Source organism: Physella acuta, unplaced genomic scaffold (assembly GCF_028476545.2).
Source record: "Physella acuta isolate Inbredline_101_S28 unplaced genomic scaffold, ASM2847654v3 ptg001234l, whole genome shotgun sequence".
Taxonomy (NCBI): domain Eukaryota; kingdom Metazoa; phylum Mollusca; class Gastropoda; family Physidae; genus Physella; species Physella acuta.
The window spans coordinates 125,091-147,116 of record NW_026732750.1 but is presented as its reverse complement, the minus strand read 5'-3'; the positions used below and the strand labels follow the sequence as shown (position 1 = coordinate 147,116).

Below are 22,026 nucleotides of genomic sequence, written 5' to 3'. Positions count from 1 at the left end.
AATGTGATTACGCTTGCAAACTGGAATTGAAGGAATTAGCACAAACTTTTGGGACGAAGGAGGCAAGTAAAATTTGATTTTGATGTCTACTTATAACGTGTACGCAATCGATAAAGAATTAATTATTTATATGTCACTTTTGATTAATTTTTTTCTTATATGTATTTTTTAGTAATTAATTTGTGTGGAAGGGGCCTTTCAATAAGTTTAGCCTAGGGCGCTCTGGTTAGACAGACAAGGAATCAACTATATAAAACAGCATAATAGAAAATATTAAGCAAAAAGTAAACATTTTAACTCAATGTTGTAAAATATTCAGACAAAGACTTAAGTTTGTATGTTAAATGATGTTAGTTTCTTTCTTGGTGCTTTGTTGTTGTTTTTCCAGGTTTTTTCCTCCCATAGTTCTGAATGTTGTATCTAGAAACGTTATTTTAGTTCCTTGTTATTGAATGAGAAAGCCGGCTGTTAAATGTTCGCTTCATGTTAACAGTGTTAAAAAAAAATGTGTCTGTACAGCTATTGGATCAGCCGCCAGCCAATCGAAAACATGGCATTATTGTTTCTATATTTAGTTTTCTGTGTGTCCCCAGCATGAGGTTTGTTTATTTATTTTCATGCCTGGTCGAGAAAATAACATTTGTGTCTGCAATTACAAGATAACTCGATAGTCCACTCAAATATCGGATATATACACATATATAAAAGATATATATATATATATATATATATATATATATATATATATAGGCCTATATATAAAAGACATAAATGAAAAAAAACGACAGTCCAACCCCTTCATTTCATGTAACATTCAAATATGAGCTTCCCACCTACCTCCCCTACACACACTTACTTATACACCCATACATACATAAAAGGCAGAAAAAATTGTTGCTATAGATATGTGATTTTTTAAAATGCCATTTGCTACTAGTGAAATTTGTCAAACTGTATCTTGTGTTAAAATTAAAAACAAAAGGCCATTCTAATTACGTTAAGTGTTACATTCATTTTACTCGGCGGAAATCAGTGTAAAATATAACCCGAGCATGAACCCAACCCCCAGCCCCAACACGTTATATAATATATCCAAGATCCTTTAAATCTGGGTAAAAGGATGAACCAACCCCTGCCCCCCTCCACGTTATATAATATATGCACTGTGTTTTTATATCTGAGATTGTGAATCGATAGGTAAAAAAAAGTTCAGATTTATTTTGCCTCTCCCCCTCCTCCCCCTTCCACAAACACACATAGACACCCTCCTTAAACTAATCCTAGTGGCGTAGCCAGGGTTTGTGATGTCTAATGCTGTGGGCGCCGGTGTCCTGTGAAATTCTATGATTTTATTCAAATATATTTTTAATGCACATAAAGGGAACAATATTTATAGTTCGCATTTTTATTTGAACACAGCGTTACTTTTTTGGCCGATCCACTGTAACGATTTTAAGAAGAAAACAAAATTAAAAAGCTCACTTGTTCTTTAGAAGAACTAATAAAATGCCTATATCTATTTTTTTTAAACTAATTACAGCCAACTTATATTGAAGGAAAATGTATTAAAATATACTTATGTTTTAGAAAAACTAATTAAAGTATATATATATATATATATATATATATATATATATATATATATATATATATATATATATATATATATAAACTAATATGGGCTAAATATATTTTAGAAAAATTAAAAAAAAAGCCTACGTATAATTTTTGTAAACCTGAAAAGGGCTGAATATATTTTAGAAAAACTAATTAAGGCCTACATATATTTTAGACAATCTAATTAAGCCCTACGCAACGTTTTATAAAAATTAATTAAAGTCTACATTAGAAAAGCGAATTTTTATTCCATCCAGTTGTGTGTTTCTCTCCGCTGAAGATCTACTCAGCATTCTTCAAGGAAACTCTTCATTTCGCTGTCTGAATCTTCTTTCACAAAGTTGCTCTCGTTTTTTTTTTCTAATTAGATTCTCCGGTAATTACGATTGCCTGATTCAAATGATTTACCAATCTTCTGTCGTCTGCAGTGGGTCAATCGATGGATGGCCACGTCTGGGAGCTTATAGCAGAAGACAATTTTATGGCGGGTTTTTTTTTCCTGCACAGACTTGGCTCCTTATCTTCTGCCCCCAACCCCCCCACCCCACACACGTCTCAAGTCCGGCCATCCATCCTACATACACACTCCAAAGTGATATCGTGTGGTAGCGCTATGCTTGCTCTTGCTCTGCTCAAACTGACGGCTGGAAATTTGGAGACAGGGGTTTTTTAAAGTGCGATCTAAACGCGAGTCTTATCCCAAGGCCTTGACCCCCAACCTTAATCCTTATCATTGACCCTGATTATCCTCCTGACCCTAATCATAATCCTTATCCTATCCCCCACATTGATAACGAGAGAAAATAAACGATACTGCATTGTCCTGTCGTTATGTTCTACAAAATCCATGTAATTAGAGATATCAAGGTACCACACTACATCGTTAGGTTTTGGGTCAGTTTAATGTAAGAGTTAGGATTGGGTTATAGATTGGTTTAAGGATTTAATTTATCCATATCAAGATTAGCAGCACGTTTCGTGTTTAACGAATGTATACAACTTTACGCTAAGCCATTACTTCTCATCTTAAATTCGGGAAATTTCGCATTCTACCAAATTGTGCGTTCAATTTTTTCAAGTTCTTTTTGTCTATATCGAAATGCATAAATATTATATTTATTGTCATATTCGAATTCCTCTCAAACCGTGTTATGTGCCGGGCATTTTCAAGCCATCATACTCTGCCACACAAAAACTGCTGAATGCTATAAAAATGTGATGCACACTCAGCGGTCTGTAGATATCACGCAACAATCACCTACCTCAGTGTCAGTGTTTCTTTCCAGCATCTCTTCGTGAATGGAAGAAATGGAATTTATCTCGAAAATGTATCATTTTATCAGTGTCCGCCCCCCCCCCCCACCCCAAAAATTTCAAGTGCCCCCCCCCCCCTCCCCCGGAGGAAAAATCTGGAAGAAACACTGCTCATTGTAGTTTCCTTCTAATGAACAGTTTGGTGGTCGGAGTAAAACTAAGTATAAGGATATACTTTCGTTTTCATATGCAATAATATTGGATAACACCCTTTTTATCTAATTTTTTTTCATTTATATTTACGTAATATGTTATTGTGTATTCATGTATGTATGTATAGCAGGTATCTATATTCTATGCATCTATAATCGAACACACTTTTCCCCAATAATACAAAACAAACATTGGTCATCAAGAAATTAATGTAGAGAGCCCATATTAGTCTGCCCATCCAGCGAATATACTACCACCCCATCCCTCACCAATTGAGTCCCTTGAGGTCTGTTGTGCAACAGTAAGTCATGCTGTTGTGAATGTCTCGCATATATACTCAAGTTCTCATCTTCAATCAAATTTCCCTACATCTATTTTCATCCTGAATATATGTTTTTATCCTGCATAATGGATGACTTATCCATTTTCATGTGCCAGGTTTTTTATGTCCGTGTAAAAAATTGTTGGTTTGTCTATTTCGATGAAGGCGTCTCGTTTATAATGCATGCGCTTCCGTTTTTAATTTGAACTGTTTATGCGTTCATGTACATCTTGTTATTAGCAGAAATACAATTTATGTCTCATTAAAATGTGTTTATGTTTAATTAAAAAAAACATCCTTTATGTGTTATTAAAAAGATGTATCTCGGGGGCTCTTTAAAATTATGTATACGTCGTTTATGTTCAAAATGAAACATCATAATGTGTATTGAAAATATTTATTTATCATGTTGAGTAAAAAGTATTATTCCTATTTCCCCCGTCTTACATTAATTGCCTGACACTAACCTAAACTGGTATAATGTGATTTCGACTCCAAATCCGCCCCCTCCCCCCCTCTCCCCAAACAGTTACGAAAATCAACCAATTATAATTTGTGTATGGATTCACTAGTCTCGAGTATGGTTCCCTGACTTGGGTCCGTACGGCGTCATTGAGTCCATCCAGCTCTGATGGGTACCTGAATCACGTTAGGAAAACAAAAAACAAAACGGCTGGTCATAGTGCTGACCAGACTATCCCTTCATATGCCAAAGTCATTGAAACAGTTGAACTCTACTTCATCTGCCCCGTGTAACTTAAGCACAAACGGGAAAAGACGATGATAGATTTGTTATCAACAGTTTTAATTTTTTAAAAATTATTAAACTAATGAGTTCACCTATTTAGTGATGACCACGTGTGCCGGTGACATTTGTGTTGGTGACTGGTGACCACGTGTGCTGATGACCACGTGTGCTGATGACCACGTGTGCTGATGACCACGTGTGCCAGTGACATTTGTGTTGGTGACTGGTGACCACGTGTGCTGATGACCACGTGTGCTGATGACCACGTGTGCTGGTGACCACGTGTGCTGATGACCACGTGTGCTGATGACCACGTGTGCCGGTGACATTTGTGTTGGTGACTGGTGACCACGTGTGCTGATGACCACGTGTGCTGATGACCACGTGTGCTGATGACCACGTGTGCTGATGACCACGTGTGCCGGTGACATTTGTGTTGGTGACTGGTGACCACGTGTGCTGATGACCACGTGTGCTGATGACCACGTGTGCTGATGACCACGTGTGCTGATGACCACGTGTGCCGGTGACATTTGTGTTGGTGACTGGTGACCACGTGTGCTGATGACCACGTGTGCTGATGACCACGTGTGCTGATGACCACGTGTGCTGATGACCACGTGTGCCGGTGACATTTGTGTTGGTGACTGGTGACCACGTGTGCTGATGACCACGTGTGCTGATGACCACGTGTGCTGATGACCACGTGTGCTGATGACCACGTGTGCCGGTGACATTTGTGTTGGTGACTGGTGACCACGTGTGCTGATGACCACGTGTGCTGATGACCACGTGTGCTGATGACCACGTGTGCTGATGACCACGTGTGCTGATGACCACGTGTGCTGATGACCACGTGTGCCGGTGACATTTGTGTTGGTGACTGGTGACCACGTGTGCTGATGACCACGTGTGCCGGTGACATTTGTGTTGGTGACTGGTGACCACGTGTGCTGATGACCACGTGTGCTGATGACCACGTGTGCTGATGACCACGTGTGCTGATGACCACGTGTGCTGATGACCACGTGTGCTGATGACCACGTGTGCTGATGACCACGTGTGCCGGTGACATTTGTGTTGGTGACTGGTGACCACGTGTGCTGATGACCACGTGTGCTGATGACCACGTGTGCTGATGACCACGTGTGCTGATGACCACGTGTGCTGATGACCACGTGTGCCGGTGACATTTGTGTTGGTGACTGGTGACCACGTGTGCTGATGACCACGTGTGCTGATGACCACGTGTGCTGATGACCACGTGTGCTGATGACCACGTGTGCTGATGACCACGTGTGCTGATGACCACGTGTGCCGGTGACATTTGTGTTGGTGACTGGTGACCACGTGTGCTGATGACCACGTGTGCCGGTGACATTTGTGTTGGTGACTGGTGACCACGTGTGCTGATGACCACGTGTGCTGATGACCACGTGTGCTGATGACCACGTGTGCTGATGACCACGTGTGCTGATGACCACGTGTGCTGATGACCACGTGTGCTGATGACCACGTGTGCCGGTGACATTTGTGTTGGTGACTGGTGACCACGTGTGCTGATGACCACGTGTGCTGATGACCACGTGTGCTGATGACCACGTGTGCTGATGACCACGTGTGCCGGTGACATTTGTGTTGGTGACTGGTGACCACGTGTGCTGATGACCACGTGTGCTGATGACCACGTGTGCTGATGACCACGTGTGCTGATGACCACATGTGCTGATGACCGCGTGTGCTGATGACCACGTGACATGTGCTGGTGACCACATGTGCTGATGACCACGTGCGCTGGTGACCACATGTGCTGAAAACCGCGTGTGCTGATGACCACATGTGCTGATGCCCCACCCCCTTTCCCTCAGTTCCCCACATAAACGTGTAACACACATACTAACCCCAGTTTCTTGTATCTTCCAGTGAGGACATCTCACAGACGGAGAAAGCCAAATTTGGAGAACTGTGTCAGGTGAGTTGACATTCAGCCATTTTGGATTTCAATAAGTAAATAACAAACTAGGCTATTTTTAGCTCAAGGGATAGAGACTATGGGTACTGCGCTGCCTTCATAGATAACAGATCTTAGCCCTGGGGTTTTTTTTTTTGCGGACATTTTTTTCCAAGGGTAGGTGAGCTTGAACGGGCTAAAACTTACGAGTGGGAGTGGACACTGGTAGAAGTATGTATTTCCTATATTAATTATATTTCGTTTGACGTGCCCCTCCCCCCTCTCCCCCCTCCCCCCCCCCCCCCCCCCCCCTGGAAGAGATGCTTGAAAGACTCTTGATCTTAGGGCTGGCAAAAGAGGCTTCATCTATGTCTAGCGGACGTTTTTCATGTACAGATATTTGACCGGTATTTGAACCTGTGATCTTGGGGATTTTTTCAGGTGTAGGCCTTCGCTCAACATGACGATAGCTTAACCCCTTAATGGCATGATTGAAGGGCCTGCACTTCTTATTACCCTACTGAAACTACCCTGACATCAATACTGTTTCACTTCATCACAAGCGTTTATCATTTTTTTTTAATCAATTGTGTTCTAGGTGACCCCGCTATGGGCGATCTCAACCTATCTCCTCATTGGCTAGATTCCAACCAATGGGGATCTATTTTGTAATGCACGCGATATTTGAACCCCTTTTGTAAATTAGTTTTTGATCGGAAATAAATTATTTAAAGAAAGAAAGAAAAATGAATGGTGTTTAATAATTGGATGAGGTGGATTTTAATACCATTTATGTTATAATATTTAAAATGGACTCTTCTAAATCAAGGGGTGGTACATTACTTTTTTCCAAGCACGTGGAGTATAACTGTAGACGCAATCAAGTTAACTTTATTATTTGCACATAGTACAGCGCATATGACATGTTTTCTCACACAGACTCATTCATAGCAAAACTCACTGTCATCAACTACACAACTATAGACTATAGAGTAGACAGAGGCTGCATATTCAAGGGACATAACTACAATATATATAATACAAGGGACGTAACAATTACTAACAAGACATATCGTAACAAGGGGTGTTAGGTTAATAGTTGTAAACTATTTAACACATAATTTACATCAAAGCTAACCCGGATGTAGCCGGTAGCCTAGACTATGCCCTTAATCCCTCAACAAATAGTGGATCTCATCTAAAAAAAAATACGTTTTCTTTTATAGGAATACTTCATTGTGGGGGAAGGGTGCAAAAATAATCCAAAGTATTGAATAGAAATCGGGGTACCCTTATTATCAAACCACTCTTTACTAAAGTGTTAATCTTTAAAGTAAATAACCTTTCTCGCGGTATCATGTATACCTTTAAGATCACCACGACCCTTATCTGTAATGTAAATAACTCATCTCGAGGTATTATTTAACTTTAAGATATCCCCTCCCACAACCGCACACAACTGTAATGTAAATCGCGCAGTAAAAAAAAAAATCCTCAATCTCAGACTCTGCCCTCTTGTCAAAATCTGGTTCCTGTTACTATTGACACTTGAGCTGGTCACGCGAAGAATAAACCTAATCTCCCTGGTGAAACGAGTAGAGGCATGAGCTTAATGGTGACCGAGAAAAATGCGCAACGGAAAACTGCGCAACCGAAAATAACGCACACAAAAATGCGCATGGGTATATTTCTTTTTAAAATTCAAGCATTTTTAGGCATGTAATAACTACAAGTAATTTATAGTATAATAAAATATATTTCCACTAACTATGAAAAAAATTGAATTGTATTAGTATTATTAGTTTGTATTTGCGCATTTTTTTTCTGTTTGCGTAGTGTTCCGTTGCGCAGTTTTTGGAATGCGCAGTTTTTCTGGGAACCGAGCTTAAGATATTTTTATGTCACGTGGTTCGCTTCGACTAACCAATGACGACTTTCACACTGTACCTAGACTTTGCCTTAAACATATCTCATTACTTTAATTCCGAAATAATTTAAGCTCACATATGTGGAATCCAATAATATGTTTATATATGAATGTCTATAATAGAAATCCAAACCCCAGAACTGAGGTTATTCGTGTTTGGCACATTTAATTACCCGACTCCTAGGATTATTTATAACGCTTTTAAATTTTCACTGCCCTGCTAATGAAAACTGTAATTGAAATTGAAAGATTTAATTCAATGGAGTCTAGATTAGACGCCTCTTCCGTTCATTGGATCAGGTACTCGGGGGGGGGGGGGGGGGGGTTCTTTCAGGCATTGTTCCGTGGGTCACTTCCCCTTCCTGGAATACATCTAGAAAATATATAGTTCAGGCATTATCCGCCCAACCCCCACTCTCCCCACCCTGTTCGAGAAGTTTCGAGTATGATTCCCCCCTTCCCGGCCCCCGGGAGCAAAAAAAAACTGCGTGAGGAGGGGCTGAGGCTGCGAAGAGGGAATTATTATTGTGTGATCTTTCTGTCGAAATAATCTTCATAGAATAGGAAAGCGTCTAGCACATTCTCTAAAAACAAAAACTCCAAATTTTAAAGTGAAAAAAATTTAACGATCGGAATTTTTTATTTAATTAACAGCGTTGCAACATTTTAAAGCAATCAGTAAGGCTTATCTGATTTGAAATGTCCTGCTCAAATTTATTTGAAGGCCTATGAACTTTAAAATTTTCCTTAATTACAGCACTTTCCTGGTCGATTATGGTTTTCAAGGTGTGTCAATTCTCAGGTAAGATTATATTTCAATCTCTCCACCTTGAATTAAAAGGTAAGCGGATTTTCCACTACCTCACTTAATGTTATAGGTAATTGGTTATTTCACTCTCGGGATTTTACATGTAAATGGTTATTCCAATTCCAAAATTTTACAGGTAAATGATTATTCCCCACCCAAGATTTTACAGGTAAATGATTATTCCCCACCCAAGATTTTACAGGTAAATGGTTATTCCAAATCCAAGATTTTACGGGTAAATGATTATTCCCCACCCAAGATTTTACAGGTAAATGATTATTCCGATCCCAAGATTTTAAAGGTAAATTGCTATTCACCACCCAATATTTTACGGGTAAATGACTTTTCCAGTCCCATCATTTTGAAGATATATGGCTATTCCAATTAACACCACCCAACCCACCCCCTGAACTTACAGCTAAGAAAAATTTAATCTGATTGCCTTCAACCCAAAGTGACAGCCCCCCAGTCCCCACATTAAAAAAAACTTGTGGTGTTTCAGCCAGTGCAAATAAAATGGCTACATTTCAGATTTAATAGGCATTAAAGTTTATTTACTAAATTGAAGCAAGGCTGCTCAAATTTTTTTAAGGTACATGTGTCCCTAACAACCAACCCCCTCCACTCCCCCCAGAAGAAATTCAACTTCTACTATTTTTAAATTTATTTTATGTTCCTTAACGCAGCTTTGCGTCTAATGCGTTACTAATGACGCTGTTCAAGAGAGTTGTTTTTTTAAACCAACTTCCTGTGTTTCAGAGGGTCCATAACAAACGTGTCATAGAGCCTGTCTTCTTCCGGTTGATGCAGTATTTTGCCGTCTGCTTGTTTGAATGTAACGAAGCTGAAGATTTCTCGCCCGCCAAAACCCTGATGAATATGTGTTTTACCTTTTACTATGAGGGTGAGTAAAGGTATTGATTTCTTATGCGAGGTGTTTGGAGTACAATTATCCGCACAAAGCTTTGGCTCAACTATCCACACGACATATTGGTCAGACTATCCACACGACATATCGGTCAGACTGTCCGCACGACATATTGGTCAGACTATCCGCACGACATATTGGTCAGACTATCCACGCGACATATTGGTCAGACTATCCACACGACATATTGGTCAAACAATCCACACGACATATTGGTCAGACTATCCACACGACATCTTGGTCAGACTATCCACACGACATATTGGTCAGACTATCCACACGACATATTGGTCAGACTATCCACACGACATCTTGGTCAGACTATCCACACGACATCTTGGTCAGACTATCCACACGACATCTTGGTCAGACTATCCACACGACATCTTGGTCAGACTATCCACACGACATCTTGGTCAGACTATCCACACGACATATTGGTCAGACTATCCACACGACTTATTGGTCAGACTATCTACATAAGGTCTTGGTCAAACTATCCACACGACATCTTGGTCAGACTATCCACACGACATCTTGGTCAGACTATCCACACGACATCTTGGTCAGACTATCCACACGACATATTGGTCAGACTATCCACACGACATATTGGTCAAACTATCCACACGACATCTTGGTCAGACTATCCACACGACATATTGGTCAGACTATCCACACGACTTATTGGTCAGACTATCTACATAAGGTCTTGGTCAAACTATCCACACGACATCTTGGTCAGACTATCCACACGACATCTTGGTCAGACTATCCACACGACATCTTGGTCAGACTATCCACACGACATATTGGTCAGACTATCCACACGACATATTGGTCAAACTATCCACACGACATCTTGATCAGACTATCCGCACAAGATCCGCTCTAGGTGAAATTGCGCACGAATTTTGTGTTGGTAACATTTTCCTTTTCATCTTTTTGTGCACAATAGAGTTTTTATCTTTTTTTTTTTTCTTAAAGCTAATTATAATGTTGAGGAAGACTATTTAGCCTAATTAACCGCTTTTCTTTGTCAATTTCTCATTTTTAATGTGACGACACAGTTTCAGAACAATAATTAGCTTAATTAGAAGTGTTTTCTGAACGCTATATTTTTCTGTTTTAAATGTTTTTTTAATGAATAACGGGGGTCTCTTCAAGAACAGGAACACAAAAATAATGAATATTGTTCTGTTTTAGTTCAATTAATTTAAGCAACAAACAAATCTATTATTTATTAATATTACACTGATATTTTTGAGGAATTAGCTAAGACCTAGATATAGATTTTTGTTGTATGAGGATTGAGATAAGACCCAGGATAAATGTTAATCGAAAGGAATTAAATCGTCAGCTATGTGAAAATGACGACAATTTTTCCCTTCAATTATAAATATAAAGCAATACATTTCTTTATTGATCGGGTTTTTATTCCTTTATGATTTTTTTTCCCAATCTTTTCGATGTTTTAAAGAGTGACCAGTTGTTAAAGATTTTTTTTTAAAGTAAAAAAAAAATTTCCCTTTCAAACCTGACGGTCTATGGGGCAAGTGAAGTAGAGTTCACTTGTTTCTGTGACTTCGGCATATGAAGAGATAGTGTGGTCAGCAATATGCCCAGCCACCTTTACTTCCCCTAACGTGAGTTAGGTACCCATCATATTGGGTGGACTCAGGGACGGTCCACTGACTTGAACCCGGATTCGAACTCGAGACTTACGGGTCCTACAGCTCTCTAGACCACTCCGTCCCATCTTTTTTTTTTTCTTTTTTTTTTTTACATGGGTAAACTATCGCTTATTAAAACAAACATTTTTAATATCGATTATTTCTGGCGTCATAATAAGGAAGTTGCACTAACCGTTACATGTCACAAATGTTAATTTTTAAACTCAAAACAATAGTTGAGCGATTTTTATGCCTCTATTGTTAAACTGTTGTTGTTTTGTTTTTATTTTCTTTATAAGAATTTTCTTTTGTTTATTGAAGCAAGCAGTATTGGTTGATGGAAATAGCAGAGTTCGTTTTTGGAGCTGCAATTATTTTAGCAAGGGAAGAAACTGAAATAGAATATGTTGAATCATCATTTTGACCGTCTTTTTACATTAAAAAACAAAGAGTTATTTTAAATGTCAACATGATTTCATCGAAAAAAAATTAAACGAATGTTTTGTTTAAAATCATTCGTCAAAATTTAAAACGGTATTTAAAGCGTAAAACAGACTTGAGTTCTTTTGTTTTTCGCTTCTCTATCAAGTAACAAATAACGACACTGTAGACCCGCTGGTGTAAACATTTTGTCATTGTAAAAATAATATTACAACAAGGCTTAACCCTTTCGTACCCAGCTATCTTTGTAAATCATTTCCGGCAACTTTCGGTTAACCGCGAGAAAAAAGGGAACGAACTCTTCTAGACTCCGTGAACTGGGACAGTAGGGGGGGGGGGGGGGGGGGGGGCGTTTAACTTTCCAGGGTATCTGTTGGTCTTGTCCTTAACAATCGTGTCTGGCAATCTTCTGACCCCGGTCAATAAACAATTGAATGGTTTTTCTTTAGCGTGACCGTAGTTAAAGGACAACTGCTCTTAAAGAATGTTTTTTTTTAATCAAGAATCGTAGTTAAAGGACTTCTGTTCTTAAAGAATGTTTTTTGAGCATGAACGTAGTTAAAGGACTACTGCTCTTAAAGAATGGGGTTGTTTTTTTTTTTAATCAAGAATCGTAGTTAAAGGACTTCTGTTCTTAAAGAATGTGTTTGTTTTTTATTTTTAGAATGATCGATTTTTCAGGTTAGAGTTTCGAAAATCAATAAGTTAACGCCATAGTAAGCTGTAAGTATCGATAGAGAAAATATATCGATATCTGATACTCGCATCTACCCAGGGTTTAGTGGTAGGTCAAACGTGTGTATAAACTACAATCAGTTTTCGCTGTATTTCTCTAATCAGTGTCGGACAGTCCATTCTATCAAAACTAGGTGTTGGTTGTTAGTCGTTGTATAATGTTTGCTTCAATGTTTAGTCGTGAAATACGTGATAGGGCCATGGCAGGGCGTGGTTTAGGATTTAAATTAGAGCTACTGTTAGCATTAGCTGGTTATACATATTTTTACCAGTAGCACCCTAACTTTACGAAGGTTCCGTTATTCTGGAATAATCGGACGCTAGTTTGGAACTTTGACAGAATCGTTTTTTTTTTAATTTCTAAAGGTCTATAAAATGGTTTTTAATCCTTCTGAGTAAAAAAGTAATTATAATTGTCCATCCCCACCAAAACCAGTATCGATCCCGTCCGCGGCTGATGTTTGTTTTTTCTTACAGCAATTTATATTTCTTTTCTGAATTTTTCTCCGTTTAAACTTTTTTTTTTACATCCTTGCTGGTTTCCTTCCAATCCTCTCTTTTTTTATCACCCTCTGTTGAAATGTATCACATTCAATGTTGACACAAGCGTGATGTTTATGTAAAAATCGATCACTTTCAATAAAGTTGTATTAGCCTTTCCCATCATAAACAAAATTGATCCGTTTCTGAACTTGAACATAAAAATTACAGTTTTGTTTTTTAATAATTTTTTTTCTATTTTATAGCCTCCAATTTTCAACCTTGACCTTGTTTTTATCTTTTTGTTCCTCCTTAAATAAAATATAAACTCTCTTCTCTTCAGCTCCCACCAGCCACGGTGTGCCAGAAAAAATTTTCTTGTACGCCTACATGCGTGACCAGCCAATCTGGCAATCCTTACGATTCTGGAACGCCGCCTTCTTCGACGCCGTGCAGTGTGAGAGATCCAGACGACCGATGCCTACCAAGTAATTTTTTCTTTAAATACTTTACTTTAACATTGTCCCCTTTCGAACCTAGCGCTCCGTTGGGCTGAGGAAGTAGAGTTCTGCAGTTCATGTGACCTCGAGATAAGAAGGGATAGTGTGGTCAGCACCATGCCCAGTCCCTAACGTGACTTAGGTACCCATCAGAGATGGGTAGACCCTGGGACGTCCTACGGTCTTAAGCCCAGGATTCGAACCCGAGGTTAGCTGTCTAGCGCCCACTGTCCTAACACACTGTTATGTCTTTAGACAAGTGGTAAATATCAAACAATCTTTAAGGGGTCGTCGTGGTGTGGTCGGTAAAGCTCATGGTTGCTAAACCGATAAGTCTCGAGTTCGAACCCTCTGGCAGATGAGGCTCGTTAGCTCGGGACAGCCACTCTACTAGGAGAGACAACTCCAAAATCAAACAACTGCTGCCTTGTAGTTTGTTCTTGGTTGGACAAAGGCTATGGAAGCAAATCCAGAAAGAAAAGCAGGTTGAAATCGGAGTCGATGGCCTCAATGGCGCAATAACACTAAAATTAAGAACGAAGAAGAAGAAACAATCTTTTATAACAGATAGACGGCTATTACGTAAGGTGTATTTTTCCCTCAAATGGCACCAGACAACAATTGCTCTGTATGGGTTTACTTGAATAATATCAGTACCTCTAGAACAGTGGTTCTTAAGCTGGGTTCGATTAAACCCCGGGGGTTTGGCGTATGGTTAAAACCCTCAACTGACTGATTTGATTCACGATCAAATTTTGTCAGTGCAGACGATAGAACTATTAAGAAGAGTTCGGTGTGTCCGCAAATGAAAATGGTGGGGTTCGGTACCTCCAAAAAAGTTAAGAACCACGGCTCTACAAGTTAGTGTTAGTGTCTAGTCATGTGTTTAGGTGTAATGCTAAGCTATTGGTGCGGTCAGTTTACAGTTAGATCCAAAGTTTAGATTAGACCTTATTTTAACCTTACCCTAAACCTAACCGTCCATCTCACCCCGTGGAAGCTCATATGATAAAAACTATTGTTTGCATGCCGGGATATGTTTTATATTCATTGCTTTCCTTCAAGATCGATGACGCCTTTATATTGTCTTGCCACCCGCCAGTTCATGTTCAGTATTTTGTTGATCGATTTTCTCCTCGATGTAAATTACTGGGTGAAGATTTTTTTTTAAGGCATCCAAGCCAAAACAACATGAATGGCAAGAAAAAATTAAATTCAGATGAGAATTTTTAATCAATAAAATGTGTGGATGCTCGGTGGGAACTTGTCGATTGGGTTCTTAGCAATAAGCGATAATAACTTGGGGAGATGTTATCATGGAGAAAGGATATCATGTCCATTGGTGGTTGTTATACATTCATACATCCACGGACCCACACATATGAGTGTATGTGTGTGTGTGTGTGAGTGTGCGCGTCTGTGTGTGTCTGTGTGTGTGTGTGTGTGTCGGCATGTGTGTATTTTGTTTTGTTTACTAAATTAAATACCAGGATTATACCTATATTTTATTACTTTTTAAATATTAGTATTGGTTGCCTTATTTCTCCGTCTATCTTCAGGCTAGTATTTATGATGTGCACAACATTTTTTCGAAATAAAATTATTTAGCCTGGTTCAACAATTCAACTTTTTAACTTTATACACAACTGTTCAGTAAATATCTTTGAAACTGACAGGCTTGACTAGCCCTAAATTTAATTCCAACGATGAAATTTACGAACCTTTCTAGCAGTTCTAGCATGCTGGTGAAAGTGTCCTAATTAAGAAAGAAGGGCAATAGAACAATCGAATCGCCTAATCTCTGGGGGACCATAATCGCCTTAACACTAAGTGGCAGCCTGCCATGTAAATGTTAGGGCCATTTAACCCTGAAATATTGATTGAGTCTGGTCCTTGGTTCAAATAAATATAAGTCAAGCCAGCACGCATGGTCCAATAGCAACGTGTTAAGTAGCAACTTATCCAGTACCAACTTATCCAGTACCAACTTTTCCAGTACCAACTTGTTCAGTAGCAGCTTGTTCAGTAGCAACTTGTTCACTAGCAACTTGTCCAGTAGCAACTTGTTCACTAGCAACTTGTCCACTAGCAACTTGTTCACTAGCAACTTGTCCAGTAGCAACTTGTCCCTTGTCGTGTAACAACTTGTCTCTTGACCAGCAGCAACTTGTTCAGTAGCAACTTGTCCAGTACCAACTTGTCCAGTAGCAACTTGTCCAGTAGCAACTTGTCCAATAGCAACTTGTTCAGTACCAACTTGTCCAGTAACAACTTGTCCAGTAGCAACTTGTCCAGTAACAACTTGTCCAGTAGCAACTTGTCCAGTACCAACTTGTCCACTGGCAAATTATCCAGTAGCAAATTGTCCAGTAGCAACTTGTCCAGTAACAACTTGTCCAGTAACAACTTGTCCAGTAGCAACTTGTCCAATAGCAACTTGTCCAGTAGCAACTTGTCTGGCAGCAACTTGTTCAGTAGCAACTTGTCCAATAGCAACTTGTTCAGTGGCAACTCATCCAGTACCACAATTTCCAACCAACCATTTTGCACCCTCTCACATCAAAAGATGAGTATCGATTGCTTTGTCTTGTTGGGTAGCGGTTCTCAACCTTTACCTGTCTACATCTGTTGGGTAGCGGTCCTCAACTTTTATTTGTCTACATCTGTTGGTTAGCGGTTCTCATCTTTTACTTGTCTACATCTGTTGTGTAGCGATTCTCATCTTCTATTTGCCTACATCTGTTTGGGAGCGGTCTTCAAATTTTACTTTCCTACAGTCGCGGTATTTGTTAACCAATACAGCACCTAATTAAACCTATGTAAAAAAAATAATGTCACCCCCCCCCCCCATCCCCAAAAAAAGAAGCATTGATGTGTACACTCAATATTCCGCAACAGTTGCTCTAACATGATTTCGGTCTCATATAAAACATTGTTTTGATCTGATAACTTTAATTAAAATATTTTTTCTAAGATTATTGTAATCCAATTTTTTTTTGGTGCAACGCTTTGATTGCTTTTTTTATTACATTTTTTTTATTGAAATGGAGATAGATGGCAACACAGGCCGTTGTTCATCTTAAAACTGAGACAAAGCATATCCCCCAGTCAGCAACTACAAAGCAAACTGTATAGTGCCTTCACGCACGCTTGAAAGCGGTTTGGTGTGTACAAATCTAGCTAGTGGTGTATCTGGTTAGCACCGTGTAACGTGTTGAGGAGGGAACCTCCTCCCCCCCCCCCCCCCCAACATGATATTTACGGGCCACCATCTAACATGTGTGAAGCAAGTCATCCCTTAACTTGATGAAGAAAGGGGCGCCCTGTAACATAACTAAGAAGAAGCAACAGATTCCGTGATTGATAAGGGCACCCTTTAGCATGACGGATAGCTGGCACGCCCCGGACATGATGTTAATCGCTGAGTAAAGCACCCAAAGGAGGCGGAGAAAAAGAGTTCTAGTTAACCAACTGGTCTGCGGGGAAACCCTATAGAGTGAGCGGAGTATTCCGAGACAACTTTCGTTTTAGAATTTAGATTAAACCAAAAAAATAAAATTGGAGCGGGAATACCCGAAAAGCAATTAAATGGGACAAGTAAGGATTGACTCAAGAGAAATGTTTTGGTTGGCGGTAAAAAAAATGTTAACGTGCAAATTGTATTACAGTACCCGGTACAATACTGTAAATCTTAACGTCTTAACGCTCTGAAAGTAACATTAGCTAGCGTGTCGAGCTAATCGATAACGACAGAAATCGATTGAAAACTCCTCAAGGCTGTAAATTTATAATATAAATTTTTAAATAACCGCCTTCAGAACATGCTAGCAGTGTTACAAAAATGTCATATGCATTAAATGTATAAGATTAAATTTAAGCTATACTCTAATGTTTAATATTAATATATATCTTGAGGGAAAGATGTTTTAGATGGTCAGAGGCATTGAATTTAAAAACTGTTAAAGACATTATCGAAAATTTGCTTAAAAAACGGGATTAGCTGAAAAGGTTGAATGCAATAGAAAAGCATAAAAAACACGTCTTTATCTGCTACACGACAGATTATCTCGACATTCAGATGTTTTGAAGCTGTACTCAGAGCATCAACAATTTACAGAGATTATTTAAACGCTGTGCAACCACGGTATAACGTTTTTACCCATCAATCGATAGGAGCTTACTCGACTGAACTTTGTACACTTAGGTTAATCTGCAATTTCCGTTTATTTAAAAAAAAATTTCTGTTGCCATCCTTCTGTTCTCAAATAGAGCCCCCCCTCCCCCTCCCCCCCCCCTCCCCCACCTCCCAAGTGATGTCATTATTATTTTTTTTGAAAAACCTCATTTTAGAATTGATCTCAATCTACAACGATACGTCACGTGTTCGATCTGCACGTGAACAGTTCGACCTGGTCACGCCCTGAGTCAGGTCAACAAGCCTAAGCTTTGCAACGAAGATTTTTATGACGTCAGGGATTAAAAGATGAGACCACGCCTAATTTTAAACTTTCCCCATCCTGGGGTCAGCATGACATAACCGGAGGCTGAAGATTTTTTTTGTTGTTTTTTTTTGTGGGTTTTTTGGGTGGTGGGGTTGGTTTTTTTTAATATCGCCATTGATTTCCATAGGAAAGGTAAAAAATTGAATAAATGTTTCCAATTCAAATACTTTAGGCCATTCACTTTTTTTCCTCCATGCCTTTCTGTGTTGAAACAGATGAAGAGCTCAAACATCACGTTTCCGTTCTTTATAAGAAAAAGAGTTCTTTAGGGCGAAAATCCATCGGCTGAACAACTTAGTTAACACTAGATCAACCAGAGAAGGCTGAAATTATCGACGTCTATTTTTGAATAGGCTCTAAAATATAATTTTTTTAATGTATGCAAATCGTCAATGCTAAAACAATAAGGAAGTTTTTTTTTTAATTTATTTGTACTTTATTACAAAGATGCAGGGTTTCTTTCACAGGTGTTTCTCGGTGCGGGGGGGGGGGGGAGGGGGGGGGGCTCTTGAACCCTCCAGGGAGCATTTCAAATTTCCGGTGTTGACGAAAACTGGCAGTGCAATGTTATTCATTAAGTATTTTCACTCCCAATAACCTCATATATCTACAATATAGGTACATTAATCATCATTTCCACATTATAGTTATAAGGGTTAGGATTATAATCCAATTAAATAATGTGATCATTGATTTCAATACAAAGCATCCAACACAAGTTTTGGAAGTTTATCTCTTTCTTATGAGTTTCATATATAAATAAATACATTTTTATGTGTTTTAGTAGTATGTGAAAATTACCAATATGTGTTGAAATACATATATTATTGATATGTTTAATAAATATTTAGTTTGTACTGCCCTAGAGCTTGTTTGTCTTTGTTTATACTAAAATTTGTTAGTTTGTTGCCATTTGGCAACTACTGAAATTTGTACCCTTATACGCACCATGTTGCCGCATGGCAACATACCTACAAAACCAATATCCCATATTTTTTTTTACAAATTATCCATATAGAAGTGATCTATGATCTACCCATAACATAAACACAGCATAGAAAAATTTTTGCATGTTCAAATAAAAAATATAGGGTTAATACTCATATATCTACACTATAGTTACATTAATCCTCATATATCTACACTATAGATACATTGACCCTCATATATCAACACAAAAGTTGCATTTACTCTTACACCTATATCTGCACACTCTGGTTAAACAAATCTCTTCACAAACAACATACTACAAGCACAGTATAGATCTACAATCATAAAATTTTGAAATAAAAAAACAAAAACTACTCACATGTTAAATCTATACCAGCCAGGTTGGGCATTATCTGCACACCGTACTGTACAGCATCGCCCGTTAATATAATATTCCCTTCAGTAATCCAGTTAACAACTTGTTATGCACCGGAGCGCAGTATTGAACGGCTGACTTCAGAATGCAGATAGCCTGTTTTACTAGAGCATGTTCATATGAGGTTTTGTTGTCGATTACTGATAGGCTATTTTGGTGTAGGATTGGGCGTATTCATAGTAATGCAGTGGGGTAGGCAGGGGGGTTAGGGGGGGTCATAACCCCCCCCCCCCCATAGACCCCTCGGTTTATATATAAAAAGTATGAGGGGGGTGCAAATCGAAAGTTTGAAGGGGGGTGCAAATCGAAAGTTTGTCCCCGGGTAAAAATTGGAAACCCCCCCCCCCTTGAGACGATCCTGGCTACGCCACTGTAGTAATGTATGCAAAAGTTAGAAAAGCCCCCGATAATTTAAAATGTAACGTTACGGGGAAAATGTTGTTTTTTTTTTATTTATTTTAATTTTTTTTTATTTATTTTAAGTTTCTCAATCGCATTAGGTCAATGAATTGAATAGGATTTTGAAATGCATTGCCCCAGTATAAAATAGAGAGTGAGTCTTTAATTTCTCCTGGCTTGAGACAGGTGCCGCCTAGAGCTAGGTTTCCATCATTAATATAATCTATAATATCTATAATATAAGCGGGCTGTGCTTGTCCTTCCTTCCTTCCGTCCGTCCGTCCGTCCGTCCGTCATCGCTATAGATTTTGGGACTATAAAAGTAAACTACGCACCATGCTGTGCTTTTCAGTGCACCGCAGTGTCTTATTATAAGTGTTAGAGTAGGGTTTGTTTATATAGCGGCATAGAGCTATTTTATAAATGACACTGTGTTTACTTTTTTGCATAACGTTATGAAAATATTAAATATTCGCACATTGCTAAAACATATTAAAAAGATCAATGTCAAATATCATTTTAGTTTATATTCCTAGAAAAAATGGATACATTTCCATAAAAGTAGGTAGAAAAAACTAATTAATTCAACTTTTTTTTGTGGTAATTTTTTTCAAGGGAGGTAATTTGAAAATATATTTATCTCAACAATAATTTAAGTTAATCTTTTTTGTATTACTACCGCATTGATTAGTATATGTTAATGTTCATAATTAAAAGAGAAAAATGTTAAGATTATTTATATTATTTTTTTTTCTAATTAGTCTATGATTTCTCTAAAATCACTATCTTTTTGCTTTTGTTTTTCGGTGTTATGAAAACAGATGGTGAAATTAGACTTTTTGAGAATAATGGAAAGGCTCTCTCTGAGCGCGGACGTATGGGAAAATGTTTTTCCACGTTGATTATTATATGTTAAGTAAAATAGAAAAAATGTTAAGATTATTTACATTATTTTCTAATTAGACTATGATCTCTCAAAATCACTATTTTTTTGTTTTTGTTTTTCGGTGTTAACAGATGGTGAAAATTTAGAATTATAGTATAGAGAATGCTGGAAAGGCTCTCTCTGGGCGCGGATGCCTAAGAAAAGCGTGTTGTTCGTTGGTGATTCTATTGTTGTGGTTGTGTTGTGGTTGTGTTGTGGTTGTGTTGTGGTTGTGTTGTGGTTGTGGTTGTGTTGTGGTTGTGTTGTGGTTGTGTTGTGTTGTGGTTGTATTGTGGTTGTATTGTGGTTGTGTTGTGTTGTGGTTGTGTTGTGTTGTGGTTATGTTTGTGGTTGTGTTGTGGTTGTGGTTGTGTTTGTGGTTGTGTTGTGTTGTGGTTATGTTGTGGTTGTGTTGTGGTTGTGGTTGTGTTGTGGTTGTGTTGTGGTTGTGTTGTGTTGTGGTTGTATTGTGGTTGTGTTGTGGTTGTGTTGTGTTGTGGTTGTGTTGTGGTTGTGTTGTGTTGTGGTTATGTTGTGGTTGTGTTGTGGTTGTGTTGTGGTTGTGTTTGTGGTTGTGTTGTGTTGTGGTTATGTTGTGGTTGTGTTGTCGTTGTGGTTGTGGTTGTGTTGTGGTTGTGGTTGTGGTTGTGTTGTGTTGTGATTGTGTTTTGTTTGTGTTTGTGTTATGTTTTTGTTTGTTTTGTTGTGTTGTGTTGTGGTTGTGTTGTGTTGTGGTTGTGTTTTGTTTGTGTTATGTTTTTGTTTGTTTTGTTCTGTTCCAAAGTTGGTACATTTAAAAAAGATTTACCGTGGCGGAGCACGGGATGCAGCTAGTCTATAATATAAGCGGGCTGTGCTTGTCCTTCCTTCCTTCTGTCCGTCCGTCCGTCATCGCTATAGATTTTGGGACTATAAAAGTAAACTACGCACCATGCTGTGCTTTTCAGTGCACCGCAGTGTCTTATTATAAGTGTTAGAGTAGGGTTTGTTTATATAGCGGCATAGAGCTATTTTATAATTTCCACTGTTTGTACAATTTTGCATAACGTAAAGAGAATATTAAATACACGCACATTGCTAAAACATATTAAAAGGATCAATGTCAAATATAGTTTTCGTTAATATTCCTAGAAAAAGTGGATACATTTTAATAACATAATAACTGTAGGTTAGAAAAATCAAATGAATTTAACTCTTTTCTAATTTTGACAAAGGAGGTAATTTAAAAATACATTAA

At 38.5% G+C, this 22,026-nt stretch overlaps 1 pseudogene; it reads left to right on the top strand.

The window, feature by feature from the left end:
* LOC131957352 (uncharacterized) overlaps window positions 1-22,026 on the top strand; it is a 57,396-nt pseudogene that overhangs the window by 30,582 nt on the left and 4,788 nt on the right.